The following is an 18,874-nucleotide window of genomic DNA, read 5'->3' as shown; positions in this document are numbered from 1 at the left end:
TTTGTTGCAGGCACATTGCCATTTAGTGCTGTCCATAATGGATAGATGGATTTGTATGAACTTCGTTTGCTGCGATGGATGGAAGAGGGTTTAGATCTCAGGGCCTACAACTCAGGGATCCCTTAAATTAAGAATGAGATGAGCCAGCAATTTGACATCCCAAAAGTCTATTGGAGACATCTATTCAATCTGCATAGTTACACTCTAAGGATGTGTAAATACATGTAGGATTGTACCATTAGAGGAAAAGGCCTGAGGCAAGCACAAGCATCATCTATAACTAAACACAACATTACATGTTAAGAGGAATCACCTGCAGTATACTCCTGTGCAGGGCCATGCAGAGGATTCAGGGGGCCTGGGGTCTTCGGCGGTGGAGGGTCCCCGCTTCGGCGGTAATTCGGCAGTGAGGGGTCCTTCCACTCTGGGACCCGCCGCCAAAGTGCTGCAGTGGGTGCCCCCCCACACCGAATTACCACCAAAGACCCGGCACTTCAGCGGTGAGTCCCGATTCAGCGGTAATTTGGCGGCGAGGGTCCTTCCACCCCAAAGACCCAGAGCAGAAGAAGCTCTGGGGCCTAGGCCCTGCGAGAGTTTTCCAGGGTCCCCAGAGCAAGTGAAGGACCCCACTCCAGGGCCCCCGAAAAACTCTCGTGAGAGCCCCTGCAGGGCCTGGGGCAAATTGCCCCACTTGCCCCCACCGGCGGCCCTGCTTCTGTGTAAAACAGTCCTTAAAGGTGGAGTAGATAATGAAAACAAGCAGGCCCTTTTAGTATCTCTGGTAGCAGAAAGGATTCTTAAAGGGGGCAGAAACTACCACCTAAAAAGACACCCTCCAAGAACATAGAATCATAGAATCAAAAGGTTGGAAGGGACCTCACGAGGTCATCTAGTCCAACCCCCTGCTAAAGGCAGGACCATTTTCCCTAAATAATCCCAGCCAGGGTGCGGTCTAGCCGGACTTTAAATAGCTCTAAAGATGGAGATTCTAACCACCTCCCTAGGTAACCCATTCCAATACTTCACACTCTCCTAGTCAGAAAGTTTTTTCTAATATCCAGCCTCGACTTCCGCAGCTGCAACTTCAAACCATTGCTCCTTGTTCTGTCCTCCGTCACCACTGAGAACAGCCTAGCTCCCTCCTCCTTGGAGCATCCCTTCAAGTAGTTGAAGGTTGCTATCAAATCCCCCTTAGTCTTCTCTTCTGCAGGCTAAATAAGCCCAGTTCCTTCAGTCTCTCTTCATAAGTCATGTGCTCAGTCCTTAATCATTTTTGTTGCCCTCCGCTGGACTCTCTCCAATTGTTCCACGTCCTTTTTGTAGTGTGGCGCCCCCAAACTGGACACAATATTCCAGATGCGGCCTCACCAGTGCCGAATAGAGGGAATAATCACACATCCCTCGATCTGCTGGCAACACTCCTACTAATACAGCCCAGTATGCTATTAGCCTTTTTGGCTACAAGAGCACACTGTAGGCTCATGTTCAACTTTCCATCTACCGTAACCCAAGATCCTTTTCTTCAGCACTGCTACTTAGCCAAACAGTCCCCAGCCTGTAGCAGTGCATGGGGTTTTTCTGTCCTAAGTGCAGGACTTTGCACTTGTCCTTGTTGAACTTCATGAGGTTTCTTGTGGCCCACTTCTTCTCCAATTTGTCTAAGTCTCCCTGAATCCTATCCCTGCCCTCCAGCGTGTCCACCACTCCCCCCAACTTGGTGTCATCTGCAAATTTACTTAATGTGCAAGCTATCCCATCATCAAGATCATTAATGAAGACATTGAATAGAACGGGCCCTAAGACAGACCCCTGGGCACACCACTTGTTACTGGTTGCCAACTAGAGAGTGTGCCATTGATACCTACCCGCTGAGCCCGTTGATTCAACCAGTTTTCTATCCACTTCACAGTCCATTCCTCCAACCCATACTTCCTTAGTTTGCTGATGAGAATGCTGTGGGAAACCGTGTCAAAAGCCTTACTAAAGTCAAGGTAATAACATCAACAGCTTTGCCCCCATCCACGAAGTCCAGTCATCTCATCGTAGAAAGCAATCAGGTTGGTCAGGCATGATTTACCCTTGGTGAATCCATGCTGACTGCTTCTGATCACCTTGTTTTCCTCTAAAGTGTTCAGGATGGATTCCTTCAGCACTGCTCCATGATTTTTCCAGGGATTGAGGTGAGACTGATTGGTCTGTAGTTCCCTGGATCTTCCTTTTCCCTTTCTTAAAGATAGGTACTATATTTGCTTTCTTCCAGTCCTCTGGGACCTCTCCTGTTCGCCATGAATTTCAAAGATAATGGTCAACGGCTCTGCAATCACATCAGCTAACTCCCTCAGCACCCCTCGGATGCAGTTCGTCCGGTCCCATAGACTTGTGCACGTCTAACGTCTTTAAGTAGTCCCTAACCTGATCCTCTATCACAGTGGGCTGCTCTCCTCCTCTCCTCTCTGCGTTCCCCAGTGTAGTAGTCTGGGAGTTGATCCTGCCCGTAAAGACTGAAGTGAAGAAGGAATTGAGTACTTCAGCCTTTTCCATATCTTCCACCACTAGGATACCTGCCTCATTGAGTAAGGGACCTACAACCATCCCTAGTCCTCTTCTTGTTGCTTACATACTTGTAAAACCCTTCCTATTATCCTTCACATCCCTTGCTAGTTTCAACTCAAATTGCCCTTTGGCCTTTCTGATTCTATCCATCCCTGCAGGCCCGAGCAATAATCTTATATGCCTCCCCAGTCATCTGTCCAAGCTTCCATTTTTTGTAAGCTTCCTTTCTTTTGCTTCAGCTCACCACTGAGTTCCCTGTTAAGCCATGCTGGGCACTTTCTACGCTTGCTGTTCTTTCTGCACATCGGTCCCTAATGGTATTTTTCCTGTTGCTCTTAGCATGGTTTCTGGACACCCATCCCCTTCAGTTCAGCTTCCCAGGGAATCCTGCCCATCATTTCTCTAAGGGAGCTAAAAATCCGCTTTTCTGAAATCCAGGGTTTGCGTTCTGCTTCTCTCCTTCCTTCCTTTGACCAGGGTTCTGAACTCTACCATGTCATGATCACTGCTGCCCAGGTTGCCGTTCACCCTTACTTCCCCGATCACTCTTCTCTGTTTGTGAGCAGGAGGTCGAGAGGCGCAAGGCCCCTCGTTGGTTCCCCCAGCATTTGTACCAGGAAGTTGTCCTCAGCGATCTCCAAAAACTTCCTGGATTGCCTGTGCACTGCTGTATTTCTCTCCCAGCAGATATCAGGATAATTGAAGTCTCCCATGAGAACCAGGGCCTGTGATCTACAGACTTCTGCTAGTTGTCTGTAAAAAGCCTCATCCACCTCTCCAAACCTGGTATAGAACTGGCACAAAGATGCTACATCAGTCCTGCTGCCAGCCCCAGGCTCAGAGAATGGATCAGGGTTAGCTGGATGCACTCTCGATATTCTCTGCTTCCTAACTGCTTGCTCCCCAAGTTCTTCTGCAAGGCCCTATCCCATCTACATTAAGTCCTTCTTACAGGCCTACTTCGGCTACGCTGCCTGCAGTGCATCTAGTTGATGCATTAGAAGTTCCTCGGGTGAAATTCTGATCCCACTGACTTAAATGAGATTTCACTCTCTATGTGTGCTACTCCTCCTCTACTCTTGTATGCAGATGTCAGAGCTCACTGTCCAGATACTATGACCAGAGGATAGCCTCTGAATCAAGGGAGACTAGGCATTGTAAACTGCCTTAGACGTGTCAAGTTGGGCACGCTTCCACTACATGAGTTACTGTCTGCATCGCTACCCCACCATCATATTTGTTGCTCCCCTTTCCCTATACCAGTGGTCCCCAACGCAGTTCCCGCTGGCGCCATGGCGCCCACAGGGGCATCTATCTGTGCCCTTGAACTGGCTGGCAGACAAGCATCCGCCAAAAAGCAGTGTCATCAAGAGGTTGGCTGCCAAAATGTTGCTGTTTCTTAGTGGCATTTCAGCCGATGCTTGTCCACCGGCTACGTTCCTCAGTGGCTCGTCGTCCAGCTCCCGCCAGACGAAAAAAGTTGGGGACCACTACCCTATCCTGTCTCCTTGATCACCGATTCTTAAACTGGAAGCTCCTCCAGGCAGGAACTGTCCATTCTTGAATATCTAGAAAGCACCTAGTACATTGTGGATGATAGTGCAAACAAGTATTACTGATACCAGTTCTGTAAAGAATGTCACTAACTACTTATACAATCTTTGGGCTCTTAGAATCAAGTCAGGAATAAAGATTACTCTGCTATTCTCCAAGTCCTAGGCAGTTGTTTCTTAGAAACAAAAGATCTGTATCAGCAATTTGGCTGAATTAAACTAACAAAAAGAGGTTATTCAAGCATATGATAAGAAAGGGAAATAAGATTAAAAGGCTCTTTTGGGGGGAAGAATATGGAAAACTAGACTATATTTCAGAGATTAATCCTACCTACTCTCAGCGGTATGCAGAAGGCTTGTGGAAGCGCAAAGCTACCGCTTAGCCACAATCTTACACATTGCATTTCCCTCCTCCTCCCATCAATGCAGTCATTCCACGGGTGGGGAGAAATCTTTTCAAGTTTTCCTGAAATGTTATCTACTAACTTCACCTCATAAACTACATATTTACAATGCTAAAATCATTCTTCAGATATACATGGCTCTGTGTTAAGTTCCCTGGTGCTGCATCCATCCAACATACTGTTTAGCCCCAGCATCTAGGGATTTCTGATCACTGGTCAGATTGTGAATGCCTCTTTCCTTCTTCAAAGCATAACACACCACACTCACATTGTACATACCCCAAAACTGCAAACATGTTCTTCTTCTGTAAGAAGCCTTCCTGAGCAAAAGGGCAGCAAATGCATTATGACTAAAACAGAAAAGGCTATCATTATTTAGTAGAGCTGGTCAGGAATTTTTTGACTAAATAATTATTCATTGGAAAATGTCGATGCGGCAAAACTGAAACTTTTCATGGAAATGGATCAGTTTAAAGGAAACGTCCATTGGGAAGGTTTCTCAGGTCCAGGGTGGAATTTGTGGTCAGGATGAGACTAACCCCACAATAGCCTGGTAGTTACAGTACTCGCTTGGAGTGTGGGAAACCCAGGTCCCTGACCTGCCTGATTCGGAGCCGGTGCTTGACTTCCAGGTGAGTGTCCTAGCCATGGAGTCTATAGTCAGTTTCTCTCTTGCCCCGTGAACATTTAATTACTTCTACAAAGGGGAACAGCACCCACAGAAGAGATTGAGAAAGAAGACTGACTATAGCCTGGTGTATAAGATGCTTCCGGGCATGTAAGAGACTCGAGTTTCTGCTAAGCCTCTGACACAGGTAAACCTCTCACATCCCAGATTAGAGCTCTAACTACTGGTCTATTAGCTATTCTGGTTCTCTCTTTTGACAGCTCTTCTTGGCTTTGTTATGGTGCAGAATGAAAACAAAATGTCAAAATTTTTCAGGAAATGGAAGTCCTGTTTTCTGGCCAGCTCTGTTCTTTCTCTCCCTTCTCATTTGATTATTTCATATTACTGTCATCTTACTCGTTTTTTTCCCCTTTTTTGAAAAGGAATTTAGCCTTTGTGAAAAGTACTGGACTGACAGATCTGAAACTGAAGTTCTTTTTTTTACCCAAAGAGCAAGAATAGTGCAGACACCGTGAGTACAAATTTTCCCTCATACTGCCTCCATCAAACTATGCTTCATTGCTTACCAAGAAGGATAACCTCTAAGAGTTCCCATACCAATTCAGTCCTTGGGCTCTCTGGGGAGACTGCCATCATGTCATCTGCTTGAATGTAACTGAGGGCAGAATTCGACCTTCAGTGAATGGGAGGGTATAGAAACACTTCAAAAATGAGTGAGGAGGAACATAAAAATAATATTTTCAGGTTCAGAATATGGTTTCAGAATGGAATATAGCAATCAAAATGAATCATGAAATATGATGTTCCGTCTTTGTTATTCTAGGGATTATGGTGCAGAAACCAATACATTATGCATCCTAATGTTGCAAACAGTAAACATTGTGAGGTGCATTGAAAGGCATGTAATTCATCTATTAGCCAGACAAGGTGGGTGAAGTAATATATTTTATTGGATCAACTTCTGTTAGTGAGAAAGACAAGCTTTCAGATTTACATAAAAAATTAGGAAACATTTAACAATGGGCTTTAGTCCCTTACCGAGGAAGGTAAGACTGTATTCCTAGACCTCAGAGAAGACCTTTTAGCAGTGTTTAGAATGCCTGTAGGTATACTATAAATTACCTTCATGTATTAGCCATCAAGAGACAGTCCTCTCCTCTCCATTGCTGATCTAATCTTGCCTTTCTTCCAGAAAATAGGTACATTGTATTGATGAGTTGGGCAGCGTGAAATGTTTTTGGCTGCAACATGGCAGCAGAAATGTTTTCATCTGAGTATGCACTTGCTTTGGTAATCTTAGGTCTCCTCTCTGTGCTTGCAGTCCAGATGGACTGTAAACCCAAACATCCCTCTTTTTGTTCTTGACTCTATTTCAGCAACGTAGACGTGACATTAAATGTTCTTCCAGATCTTCCAAACTGGTATCAAGAAAGCTCTTTCAATACATAAGCGCCTTCAGTATCTAATTCCAGTAGTTTAGCAATCATTGTGGAAGGTTCTCAAATTTTTCATTAGATTTATCCTAGCTCCCAGAGAGCTTACCTGCGTAACAGCTGGTGGGCCAGCTTGAAGAAGATAGCAGCTGTGAAGAAGCCTGAACTCCTGAAACTCTATAACCCTCTCAATATGAAGTCATTCCACTACTCTTCAAACAGCTAAGAGAAATCCCCATCATCATTGCAAAAGGAGATGACAGCATACAAGCCACTTGTGGAAGCAGTCAGTGGTTGTTACCATGAACATTGGAAGAGTGCTTCTGAATGTCAGTAATCTGGGTCAAATCCTTCTCCAACCTCTAACTGGTTGGGAGGAAGAAAACTGATGCTCATAGGCAAGACAGCCAGGCAAGGTAGATCATTCCAAGTCTATAATAATAATAAACCCATATATGTAATGCATGATTGGTCACTAAGGCCTTGTCTACACCAAGCTTTTTCAGAATTTTTCCTTACATTACAGCTCCACCGGGGTAGAAATAGAGTAAGCTTTAGTATAGACAGCATGCTGACACGCCCCAGAGATTTCACCACCACATTTTCTAGAGAGGGTCTGAACCTGGCTAGATAATACCATGGTAAAAATGCCAGCGCCTTGTCTGTGACAGCTCTACCATGGGTGCAGCTGCACTAGTGGTAGTGCAAAGGGAGGAAAAATGAAAAAAAAAGGTGGGGATAGGAGAGACAAAGCAAGAATCTGAGTAGATCATTCCTGGATGGGGAGGCTGTGATGTTGAAACAAAGCTAGTTTTTGTGTTGCTTCTTCTTATGCTCTTCTGCAGTTCAGCCAGACAATGCTGCTGGCACTTGGAGCATTTGAGCATGCTAATTCTGATTCTCTTAAACGCTATACCTAAACCACATACTGTACAAATAGGTGATAAAGGACAAGAAAGCCTCTTCTTGGGAAATACATGCATCGTCAACTGTGCTTACCTCCACCCTTCCACAGAGATTGAAGATTTACTGACAGGCCCCGGAATTATTTAATTACGAAAGCTTTTGAAAAAGGGACATGATGTTCTTAGAGTAACTCTGACCTTCAACATGCTTCTCTAATTAAGCTGTTCTTCCTTCAGTTTTTAACAGCTGTCTACAGTGGCTGAAAATTGATTTGTCCCCAAAGATATTCAGAGCTCTGCCAGAATCACAGGAAGCAGAACAGATTTTTCACTGTTTTTCCATTCCTTTCCCCTCTTTATCAGTTGGATCTTGTTTAAACATTTGAGTGTATTGTGAAAATAATGTTACCAGTAATAGTCTACTGGTGACAAAGTTCCTCCTATGCCTTGGTGGGTCCTGCGCTTACAGGCGGATTTGATCGCCTCAGAGATTCACAGAAGCCCTCAGTTGGGCCACTTTTGCTAGCAGCTCAAACCTGCGGTTCACTCAGCTAACCTCATTGCTGGCCAGCATGGGGGAAACAGAGAACAATCCCCACAGTCTCTGTGTCCCACCTAGTGGGTCAGGGACAGGCCATATCCCTTTCCAATTTAGACGTTCCCTTCTGGTGTTTCTCACAAACCATGTCAACTTCTCCTGTGTTCGATCAAGAGATGGGGGGAACCCGGGTCCACCCTCTACCCCAGGTTCGAGCCCAGGGCCCTGTGGATAGCAGCTGTCTACAATGTTCCCTGTATCAGCTGTGTGACAGCTACAACTCCCTGGGCTACTTCCCCATGGCCTTCCCCCAGCACTTACTTTATCCTCACTGCAGGATCTTCCTCCTGAAGCCTGATCACTCTTGAACTCTTCACTCTTCCAGCAGCACCTTCTCATTCCCAGCTCCTTGCACACACTCCTTACTAACTGATGGGAGGTCTTTTTTAAACCAGGTGTCCTGATTAGCCTGCCTGCCATAATTGATTCTAGAAAGTTCTTAATTGGCTCTAGGTGTCTTGATTAGCTTGCCTGTCTTAATTGGTTCTAGCAGGTTCCTGATTGTGATAGGGCAGCCCCTGATCTGATCACTCAGGGAATAGAAAATTGTTCATCCAATGGCCTGTATATTTGCCTTCTACCAGACTCCTGTACCCTACTGGTCTGGGTCTGTCACGCTACCTTTCTACCTTTTCTTGATACAGACCATAAAGTACAATAGATAAAGCTGGGTAGTTATTTAATGGTGCATCTACAACAACACATTGTATGAGATACACAATGGAGCTTTCCACCTGTATGATGCCAGTTCACATTTAGCCCAGGATATTGGCTGAAAATATTGACCCTCTCACAGCTATTTAGTGTCCCGCTCCTGTTCCATCAAAGTCAATTATATGTGCCATGGTATAAATACTCTTATCCTAGCTAATACTGACCTCCTGCATTTTTGTTTTAGTCACAAATTAACACCTGCTGGTAAAAAGTGTTAATCCTTTAGTAAATTCCAAATTAATGACCTCAACCACAACAGGGGCTCTGATTTGCACTCGCTAAATAGAGTTAAAGCTACACCCTCATAAGTCTAGATTTTTTTCTGATTTTCCAATGATGCCACATTTTAACAGCTGTTGAAGACACCTAAACATTAAGTAACTCCACAGACACCGTAGAAGAGGCCTCTAACAGTGTGGCAGTCTCAATTCCCACAGGCCTTGCTATTTTGAGGAACACTCTGCTGAATTTTACATATCTTTATTTCTCTTCTCATTTGCTCCTTGCTGAAAATTAGTATTTTTAACAGACATGAATAGCTAGGGAACACTATAAATCAAGGAATAAAGGGTTTTCCCCTTAGTTTTCATCTATGTAGTCTTGGATTCACATCTTTTTTTACTGTCTCCTTTTAACCACTCCCCTTCCAAACCACCACAATTGGACAGTTATCAGATTCAGCACAGGACCAAAGCATAGATGTTGAAATCAGGACTAAAATCCTCAGCCACATCAAAACATTGCTCAGAGTAATTCAGGAGCACAGTATAGTGCAGTTGACTTTAAGCTGCCTTCATGCCCTCTCAATTCTGGCCCACCCTGGCACTGGAATGATCCCTTGGTACAAATTAGATCATTCTCTAATGAAAGGGGCTAACTTTAGAGCTGCTAGAATGGTTCTGCATCACCTGGGGATTTCTCTGAGGCAAAGGAAACACTGCAAACGTTCAGTAAGCCAGCATTCTGGCTACCTGACACCAGCAAAGAAACCACAGCTAAAGAGGACCAGTGTTTGGGAGTATTTCTAATGCTTATTACTGCTTAGTTTTCTCAAAGCAATGGTGTATTTATGTAGTTTGGACAGTAATTCTACTGATTACTTCAGCAATCCTATCTCAAAGTTACAGTGTTTTTATTTGGGAATGTCTTTGTTCTTTTTAAAAAACACTTCTTTTTGGAAATGAAAACTCAAGGAATGTCATACGGATGCTAGCTACATCTAGCAGGACTTCTTTCTAACATCATAGGCAATACAATTAAAGGAACTGTTCATTTTATGTTATTGTATTTAGCTCTGGAATCCTCATTTTTTGAAAAGTGTTATTCCTCATGCTATAGACCAGCTCTCAACTGTTGGTACATAGTTAAACTTCTAAAGTCCATTTATAACAATTCCTCTTGTTGGGTCCATCAACAGGCATTGAGGCTGGGACCTTTGGATTTAAAAGCATTAATCACTACTTCTTGAGCTAAAGCGTCATCAAGAAACTTAGGTATGGTGATGCTCAGAGTCACTGCACCTTTTAGGTACCTAGAAAATCGCAATCCACAAAACTTGAGTTCAGCGCCTAAGCTCTCAATACAATGAATGGAGAGAGATAGGCACCTTCGACTGTGATTCACAAAAGCCTGCATGCTACATGGCTCCCAGCCAACAGGACCTGCAGGGGTGGCCCTTGCTGGCGTGGGCAGCACACGGAAACTTGCTGTCCTCCTCCCCTCAGGGGTGCACAGAAACGTGCCAGCAGCCAGACACTTTCGAGAGCAGGGCGGGGCCATGGCATGTAGGCAGGCAGACTGCCTGAGCCCTGCTGTGCCACTGGTCGGGAGCCACCTGTGATAAGCACCTCCTGGCCGGACTCTGCACCTCGCACCCCCTCCTGTATCCCAATCCCCTGCCTCAAGTCAGAATCCCCTCCTGCACCAAACTCCTTCCCAGAGCCTGCACCCCCACCCTCTCCTGCACCCCAACACTCTGCCCCAGCCTGTAGCCCTCTCCTGCACCCAAACTCCCTCCCAGAAAGAAATATAACAGCTGATCTAAGGTAAGAAGTAGGCTATTTTCAATTAACTATATTCTACATGTTTTAAGACTGAAATGTAACCACAGAACAGCTTTGTGTCAATTAAAAGGGAAGTTTAGTACAGCATGAATAGCCATAATTGTGATTGTTTTGTTTTAAATTAGGAAAAAAAGACTTGCATACAGGGGCCCCACAAAATCTAGTAGCCCTGGGCCCACAAGAGAGTTCCTCTGGCCCTGCCTGTATTCTGACTCATCTCAGCTGTGATGCTTAGAGCAAAACCAGCTGAGAATGGCTAAGCAGGAAGTAAGCAGAGGTCTCTGATGAACCCACAGCGACTTGCTCCCTTCTTCTGCTTTTTCCATCCTAGATTGTGAAGTCTTTGGGGCAGGAACTGTCTTTTAACTTCACATCTGTGAAGTGCCTAGCACAGTGAGGACTTTATTGGTGCCCACGGGTGCTGCTGTAATATCAATTTTTAAAAAAAGCAGGAGAAGGAGGAGGAGGAGGAGGAAGGTAGCATGCAGTATGATCAAAGCTTAAACATACCAAAAGAGGATTTACCCACTTTAGTAAAGTTTCTATGCCACCCGATGACAAGGATACAAGAACTAAGCATTATGTAAACTAACCATGACTCTTAAATGAAATATGGAGTAGTGAAATGATAACACTACACAGAAAACAAGCATATTCTCTTCAACATTTGTAGCAAACATTATTGTATCTCAGAGTGGAATGAATGATCTAGAGTCTATTGTGAGTGCTTACTCGAAAGCAATGTCTATTCAGGCAGACTTCAACAATACGTAATTAGGAAATTGTTCTGATTCATCTATGTACCCCAGCAGAATACAAGTGGGCCATTTTTCTCGTTGCACACAACTGACATTACCAATGGTTCTTGCTGGGGACCACATCGCAAACTGATTTAGAGAGGTTTTGTCTGACAATGTAGCTAAGAGCTCTCAAGTTGAGAGAATAAACTGTCTTTTAAACCAGGGCCACTTACATCACAGAGAAAATGTAGATAGATATGAGTAGGGCATGGATCAAATAGTACTTTCCATTTTCAAATGACAGCAGAAAGAAAGGTATACATTGTTCCAGGTTATCATTTGGCTAATAAACTCACACAGTTGTATCCCTGGAAAACATAACTTAATGTTGGCAATATGTCAGGGACACTAAGAAAAGTAGGGCCATATTTGTATAAATACAGGCTGTTCTCCTCTTCTTCTAGCTGCCAAGCAAACTAACTATAAAGATTTTCTCTTAATGTCAGGGAACACCTGACAGATATTTAATGCAAAGGGAGAGTAGAAATAATGGAATTTTACAACACCAGGGATAGAAAAATTTTTAAGCATTATTCAGACAGATGGTGCAGTCAGCTCAGATGTATAGCAGAAGTGGAATATATTGCCAGTAGTATTGTGGTAATGATGATAAAAAAAAATTCAGGCAGAGATGTCAGGATTCCGTGTGTTTTCACTAATGATAATTAATTTGCCACTTTTCTATGCAGTCCCTTCTGAGGTTCAATAGCTGCACTCAAGTATCAGAGGGGTAGCCGTGTTAGTCTGGATCTGTAAAAGCATCAGAGAATCCTGTGGCACCTTATAGACTAACAGACGTTTTGGAGCATGAACTTTCATGAGTGAATGCATCTGACGAAGTGGGTATTCACCCACGAAAGCTCATGCTCCAAAAAGTCTGTTAGTCTATAAGGTGCCACAGGTTTCTCTGCTAAATAGCAGCACTGCTGCTTAAAATAAGGAAATAGAAGTCCGTACAACATTCAAAAATATCCAACTGTTTTCTTCATTAAGTTCTCATGTATTAATAGCTCCACTAGAAGCAAACTTCTTAGCACCATAAGATTCTATGGTTTAATATAAAACTTTGTGTATTATGGCTGCTGTGATTCAGATTTCTTTTTAACTGAAGACAAATTTAAATTTTCCTCTAAAAGAGCTATTGGAACTAACATTGTCTCCAACCTCAAATCCACAATGAGCCATAAAAATCAGCTCATTGGCCCAGGATTGGATGTGTTTACATGCTTCATTAATTTTGTTAAAATATACGTTGGCTTTTGTAGAGTTTTTCACCAACCCGTATGTCAAATTTTCTGATGGCATAACTTCACTTATTCATGTGCTAATATGGCCTTCATCACCATAGAATCTCAGCACCTCATAATCATTCAAGGATTTTACCCTCACAATGGCACTCTGAGTTAGAGAAATAGCGTCTCCATTTTATGAGTTACTGAGGCACAGGGTATATTCAGTATTTAGCCCTGGGACACACAGAAAGTGTGTGTCTGAGCCAGGAATTTAATCTGAGTTTCCTGAGTCCAAGTCTATCATCCTATTTATCACTAAATCACACTTGCTCCATTGTAGTTACATAGCAGAGAATTTGGCTTCAAAATCTTCCTGAATCTGGTGCATTAGGGTACAACACAATCTGGCCCATAAACAGGCCATCATAGAAGGTGTCCTACTGATTTCAATAGGACAATTCATGTGAGTGTTTGCAGGACGGGACCCTATAGCAAATCAGTTTTCATCCCGATTTAAATTTGGCAAATCTTTTGTGCAATTGGTATTCATAAAAGAAACTTGCAAGCTTAAAAAGTTCTCTTTGAGGAATCATCTTAATGATTTAATGCCTCCAAATTAGTTTCTGTCAACATTACTTGAAGTGGTTCTGTGCTATGATTAATTTTGGTTTGATAAAGATTTCTATTTACAGATCTAGGTACATCACAGACTTCAGCCACAGGCTTGGACTAAATAAATCTTTATCCAAACTTTTTGACATCAACAATTAATTATATTAACAAATATAGCCAATTTCATTGCAACATCCTGAAATTGATATGATACATAAGAGATCTTTTTTTTGGTTTTGTTATTGTGTTTCTTCCTTTGGATTGACATTGCAAACATAATGGAATAGTCTTTTAAAATTCACTTTTCAGCTTGATAAATGATTATGCCTTTGAAAACAGAGGTGAGGATTAAAAACATCTATTTATACAGGAGACAGACAAGAACTCTTCTGTACTGCGTATCAATTATCGTCTTTAATTGCATCAGAGGAACTAAGAACTCTGTAGTAAACGGAGTAGGCCAGACCTGGTGTAGCTCCATTGATATCTCAGAATTTTTAGAGTCTGCTCTATTGGATACTGGGAACTTATGAAATCAGAGTGCACTGAAACGATACGTTTGAATTTGCAGTTAGATCATCACCATGGCCAAAGGAAGCTTATGAAAGACAGAGACAATGTAACTTCTGAATGTCCCAACATCCAAATTAATGAAGACATTTCTCTAGAAACTAGTTCTCTTTCCGTGGTTGAAAAAGCCACCACACAGCATGCTTCCCAGTGTGTGATTCACCTCTCCCGAAATTTTTTATCCAATCTCTGTTGGCTGAATAAAAAATAATGTCCTATGGAGGGCTCCTGATTTCCAAACTCCATGAAGGTATTTTTAGGACAGAATGAAACTGTAGGTGTGTACCAAGGATCTTTTTACACAGTGCTGGGATTCCTCTTCTCCAGGTGACTGGCTCTAAACATGGATTCTTCTCTCGACATTCTACTTAGTCTTACTGTGGATATCTCTGCTCTCATTCTTTCCTTTTGTGTGCTTCAGTGAGACGTTGGTTTCTCCAACATGCTCATCTCCTTGCTTTAACACTGCTCCTCTAAATGCCCCACCTTTTTATTTATAACTTCCCCTCATCATCTCTGCAATGGAGTGTCTTACACTTCCTTAATTGATCAATCAGCTCTTCTTCTTCTATCATCTCCCGCAAGGGCATTTCATTACTACCATTAACCTTGAATATCACTTCTGTCACTTAGACGTCACATAATTCTAACTCTTTCAGCTCTCCTTGTCTCATCTATTTGTCATGTCAGCTCCCGGCCACACTGCAACATCGCACAGATGCCTGAGAGTACTACTGAATGCTTCTATGATCAAAGTCCTTCCTCTGGGTAAAATGTCATTGTCTGGGCTCTGCACTTCCCTTGACTCTGACTCTGCTAAATCCTCCTTTAGTGAGAATTACAGAATACATTTCACATTTCCTCTATTACAGAGCACAATACAAATTGCCTTCATGATTTTCAGATGTCCCAATGAAGTGAACTCTACTTCATCTCAATGCAGCTCCATTCACCTAATTCCTATCTGCTCAGTTATGACTGTCTCCTGCTTACCCCTCCCCCACTATCATTTCCGACACTTTCCAATGTTTTTCATTGTGTTACCTAAAATATCTGGAATTCTCTGTCTCTTTCTCCATTAAAACCTTGTCTTAAACATTCCTTTTCCCATAAGCTTATAATTGACTATTTTTGGTGAGGATTTGGTGATTGTTGGTAAAAAGAATAGGTTTTGTATTGTCGTACTATACCCTTCAAAATACCCACATTAAAACAAAACCCACCTGTAGCTGATGCAATCCTTTGTAAATGTTTCTTTCACATTTTTAATGTCATTATATGCTGGGTAGGCAAAACATCTCATTCACCTTATTCGGCACAAAACTACAATCTGAACAAAAGAGAGAATATTGGCCACCGAATCCATCCCTGTGGTCTCATTTAAATATATATATATATATATATATTGGTTTCAAAATGTCATACACTAAGAAAAGGAGGTCCTTTCAATCAGGAATTGAAAGAGAGAGGGCTCCATAGATTTGTCTGGGTTTATTTTCCTTCTATAATGACTACATTTCCACCTAAGAAAGTAAAATGTTCCATTAATATTTCTTCAGCGAATGGGAGATTTTATGTGCAGACTCCTACAGACCTAACAATATAGTTAGATTTTAAAGATTTCCTTTGCAGTTCATATTCAGCAGCAGCACATGATGTGTGCATATTAACAACAACATTAGGGGGGCTTGTATTATATATATTTCATCAATTATGCCAACTCTATTAGCAAGGATACACCTTTGCCACATTTCCATTCTTCTCCTTGGGAACATCTTTAGTAAGACTGATTTCTTTTTTTGAATAAACCCTGAAGTGGAGGGATAGCTCAGTGGTTTGAGCACTGGTCTGCTGAACCCACAGTTATGAGATCAGTCCTCGAGGGGGCCATTTGGGGATTTAGTTGGTCCTACTTTGAGCAGGGGGTTGGACTAGATGACCTCCTGAGGTCCCTAATAATCCATGATGGGCCAATTTCAGACCCTACTCCACTTGAAGGGGAAACAGGAATTCAGCAATGGTGCAAAGGCAGTATTAGTGTCAGCCTGTGTTATAATAAACTACATATAGCCCCCTCAAAAGCCCCATGCCTGATGTGCAGATCATACTTGATAAAGGAAAGGAGAAATCTGCTTGAGATGTAGGATGGCTGACTAAGGAATATATGTTTTGAAATGTAATGACTATGCCCACTTGTCCTTGAGTGTTCCAGCAAGAGCACAAATCCCATTGTTTTAGGGTGAGCAGGGTGCAACAGTTACCTCATTCTTCTTCTCCTGCCCTTAGTTTTTCCTATTTGCGTAACAAGTCCTCATCTGGATCAACAGCAAGGTTTGAACTCAGGGCCTTCACCATCTCAGCCAAGAACACTGCTGCATGAGCTAAAGATAAAACTCTATCAGTCGTAGACAAGCAGTGAACCAGCCACGTATGCAAGCCTTTGGTGCTCCTAAGGTAAGAACAAGAAAGGCTAGGATATGTAGTTCCTCAGAGTCCAGGCATCAGGTTCTAGTGCCCCCACTCAGCTGTAGCCCAAGCTGATAAGAACATAAGAAAGGCCATACTGGGTCAGAACAAAGTTCCATCTAGCCCAGTATCCTGTCTTCTGACAGTGGCCAGTGCCAGGCACCCGAAAGGGAATGAACAGAACAGGTAATCATCAAGTGATCCATCCCGTCACCCATTCCCAACTTCTGGCAAACAGAGGCTAGGGACACCTCCCTATACATCCTGGTTAATAGCCATTGATGGACCTATCCTCCGTGAATTAATCTAGTTCTTTTTTGAACTCTTAAGGTGGGGGAAAGAGGAACAGTGGTGGACCCACAATACAGAATAATGGATGGCTGTACAAACTAATACATATGGAGATTTTTTCCCCTATGTTCCTTCTCTCTGCAGTCGCTGGCCTGCTGTCTTTTTTGAGTGGAATAAAATCCTAAGGGAGGAAAATTCTATGCAAGTGCAGCACGAGCAGAATTGATGAAATTCTTTCTTTATGTAGAAAATAGATTGTGTTTCAGCTGGTAAACTTGGGCCAGCCGCCAGCTGTGCACATTTATATTGAAAAATCATCATGTTTTGCACCCTTTGTTCCTGACCTTCAGACTGTGGATTAGATGGGTGGGGCAACATAAGGACTGTACAGGTATAACAAAGTCCCTGCTCGTTTAAGCTAATGAGATTTCTCCTTTATTTCCCTGGGAGTTCAGTCACCTGGGAACAGAGAGAGACAGACTGACCTAGGGTCTTGGTATAAATTATTGATCACGTTCATTTCTGAGAGATTTATGATCGCCCCTTGCAGTATATTTTCTTAGCATGGATGAAACACACATTTACATGTAAAGTAAAACTGGCAGGCACCACAGGCTGTATAATTTCGTAGAAAGTGCTACTAATTACACAAGAGATTATTTTCCCCCACCTCATTATCTGGTTTTAAACTTGCCTTCCAAACACAATCTAAGGCCACACATAAAAAATACCTTACGTGAGTAGTAATATCAGAGCCAAAAGGAATTCTTCGGACCTGAATGCAATAAGTAGAACCGTTCTACACAAATCCTAACAGAAAAAAAAGAGCCAAAATAATGCAATCTCTGCCACTAGAAAAAGAATGTCACTGATTTGTGTAAGAAAAGCGCAGAATTATTTGTTTCCAGTGCTAGCTTCTGAGATCAACTATGTGTTAAACAAAAGTTCATGAGCAGAGCTAGTGACTGGAGAAACATAAGAAGTTTAGCAGTTTGATACAGCGTGGCATTCTCACCGGGCCTTTAGAAGATCCTTAACCAAACTTTTTCAAAACTCAAAGAAGGTTCAAGTTTGGTCTGGTCGATGGGCAAATTTCAGATGGTGAAGAGGATGGAGATTTTCATCATGTAACCTACTTACCCTTCCAGGTACAGACTTTGGACACCATCCCTAACAGCACTGGCAATTGTACTTCATCCCTAAAGAAACCCCAATGTATCAAATCAAGATAGTGGACAAGAATCAGCAGTTGTGTTTGTTTTGTTAAATGGAGTTATGTTGAAGTTGGAATAGGGAGTTACTACTGTGTTAAAATGCATTTTTAGCAGCTGCTATACACAATCTTTACCCTAACTATAGAGTAACTGGAAATTAAAGTGTATTTATATTTTTCATCTGAACACAGAGAATTGTATCTTTGACCTTAATGCTTATGTATGATAGCGATGGGTTCTCTGGAAATACCTAAAGCAGATAAGAAGTAGATAAGCTATTAAATAATTGGAACGAATAGTTACTGCTCATTGATTCATGAGTGGTAATTCTATGAAGCATTCTCATTCTTGTTATGAGCTCCTATAGCTGTGAAAAGGTGTTCTCTCAACCAAAAATTTAAAAATGGTTAAAATCATCTTCAACAACAACAACAACAAAATCAAATTCAGATTACTAGTTATGACCCTGCTAAATATTTTGTTTTGAAAAGTTATCTTCCACTTTCTCAAATGCAAGAGAATAAAATTTTAAACCATTTACAAATTACACTCTGCTCTAAGAAAAAGACTCAACCATTTTTACTTACATTAAACATTTTGATAGCATATTTACCAAGTTCCAGCCAACTGGGGTTTCATTTTTAAACAGTTACATTTTGGAAGTCAACATAGAAAATATTGAGAGAGAGAAAAAGACAGACTTTCTTATACAGTATAAAAGAATTAGTGTTAACAAAACCCTGGAGGATTCTGATGAGACAAACAATTCCTAAGAGAATCACAGCCTACTAGCCATGACAGACTGAAGTGTCTTTATTTGATCAAAACATTCAGGGGG

The sequence above is a fragment of the Chelonoidis abingdonii genome, chromosome 8, assembly GCF_003597395.2.
Source record: "Chelonoidis abingdonii isolate Lonesome George chromosome 8, CheloAbing_2.0, whole genome shotgun sequence".
In the NCBI taxonomy this organism is placed as follows: domain Eukaryota; kingdom Metazoa; phylum Chordata; order Testudines; family Testudinidae; genus Chelonoidis; species Chelonoidis abingdonii.
This window is presented reverse-complemented; position numbering follows the sequence as displayed.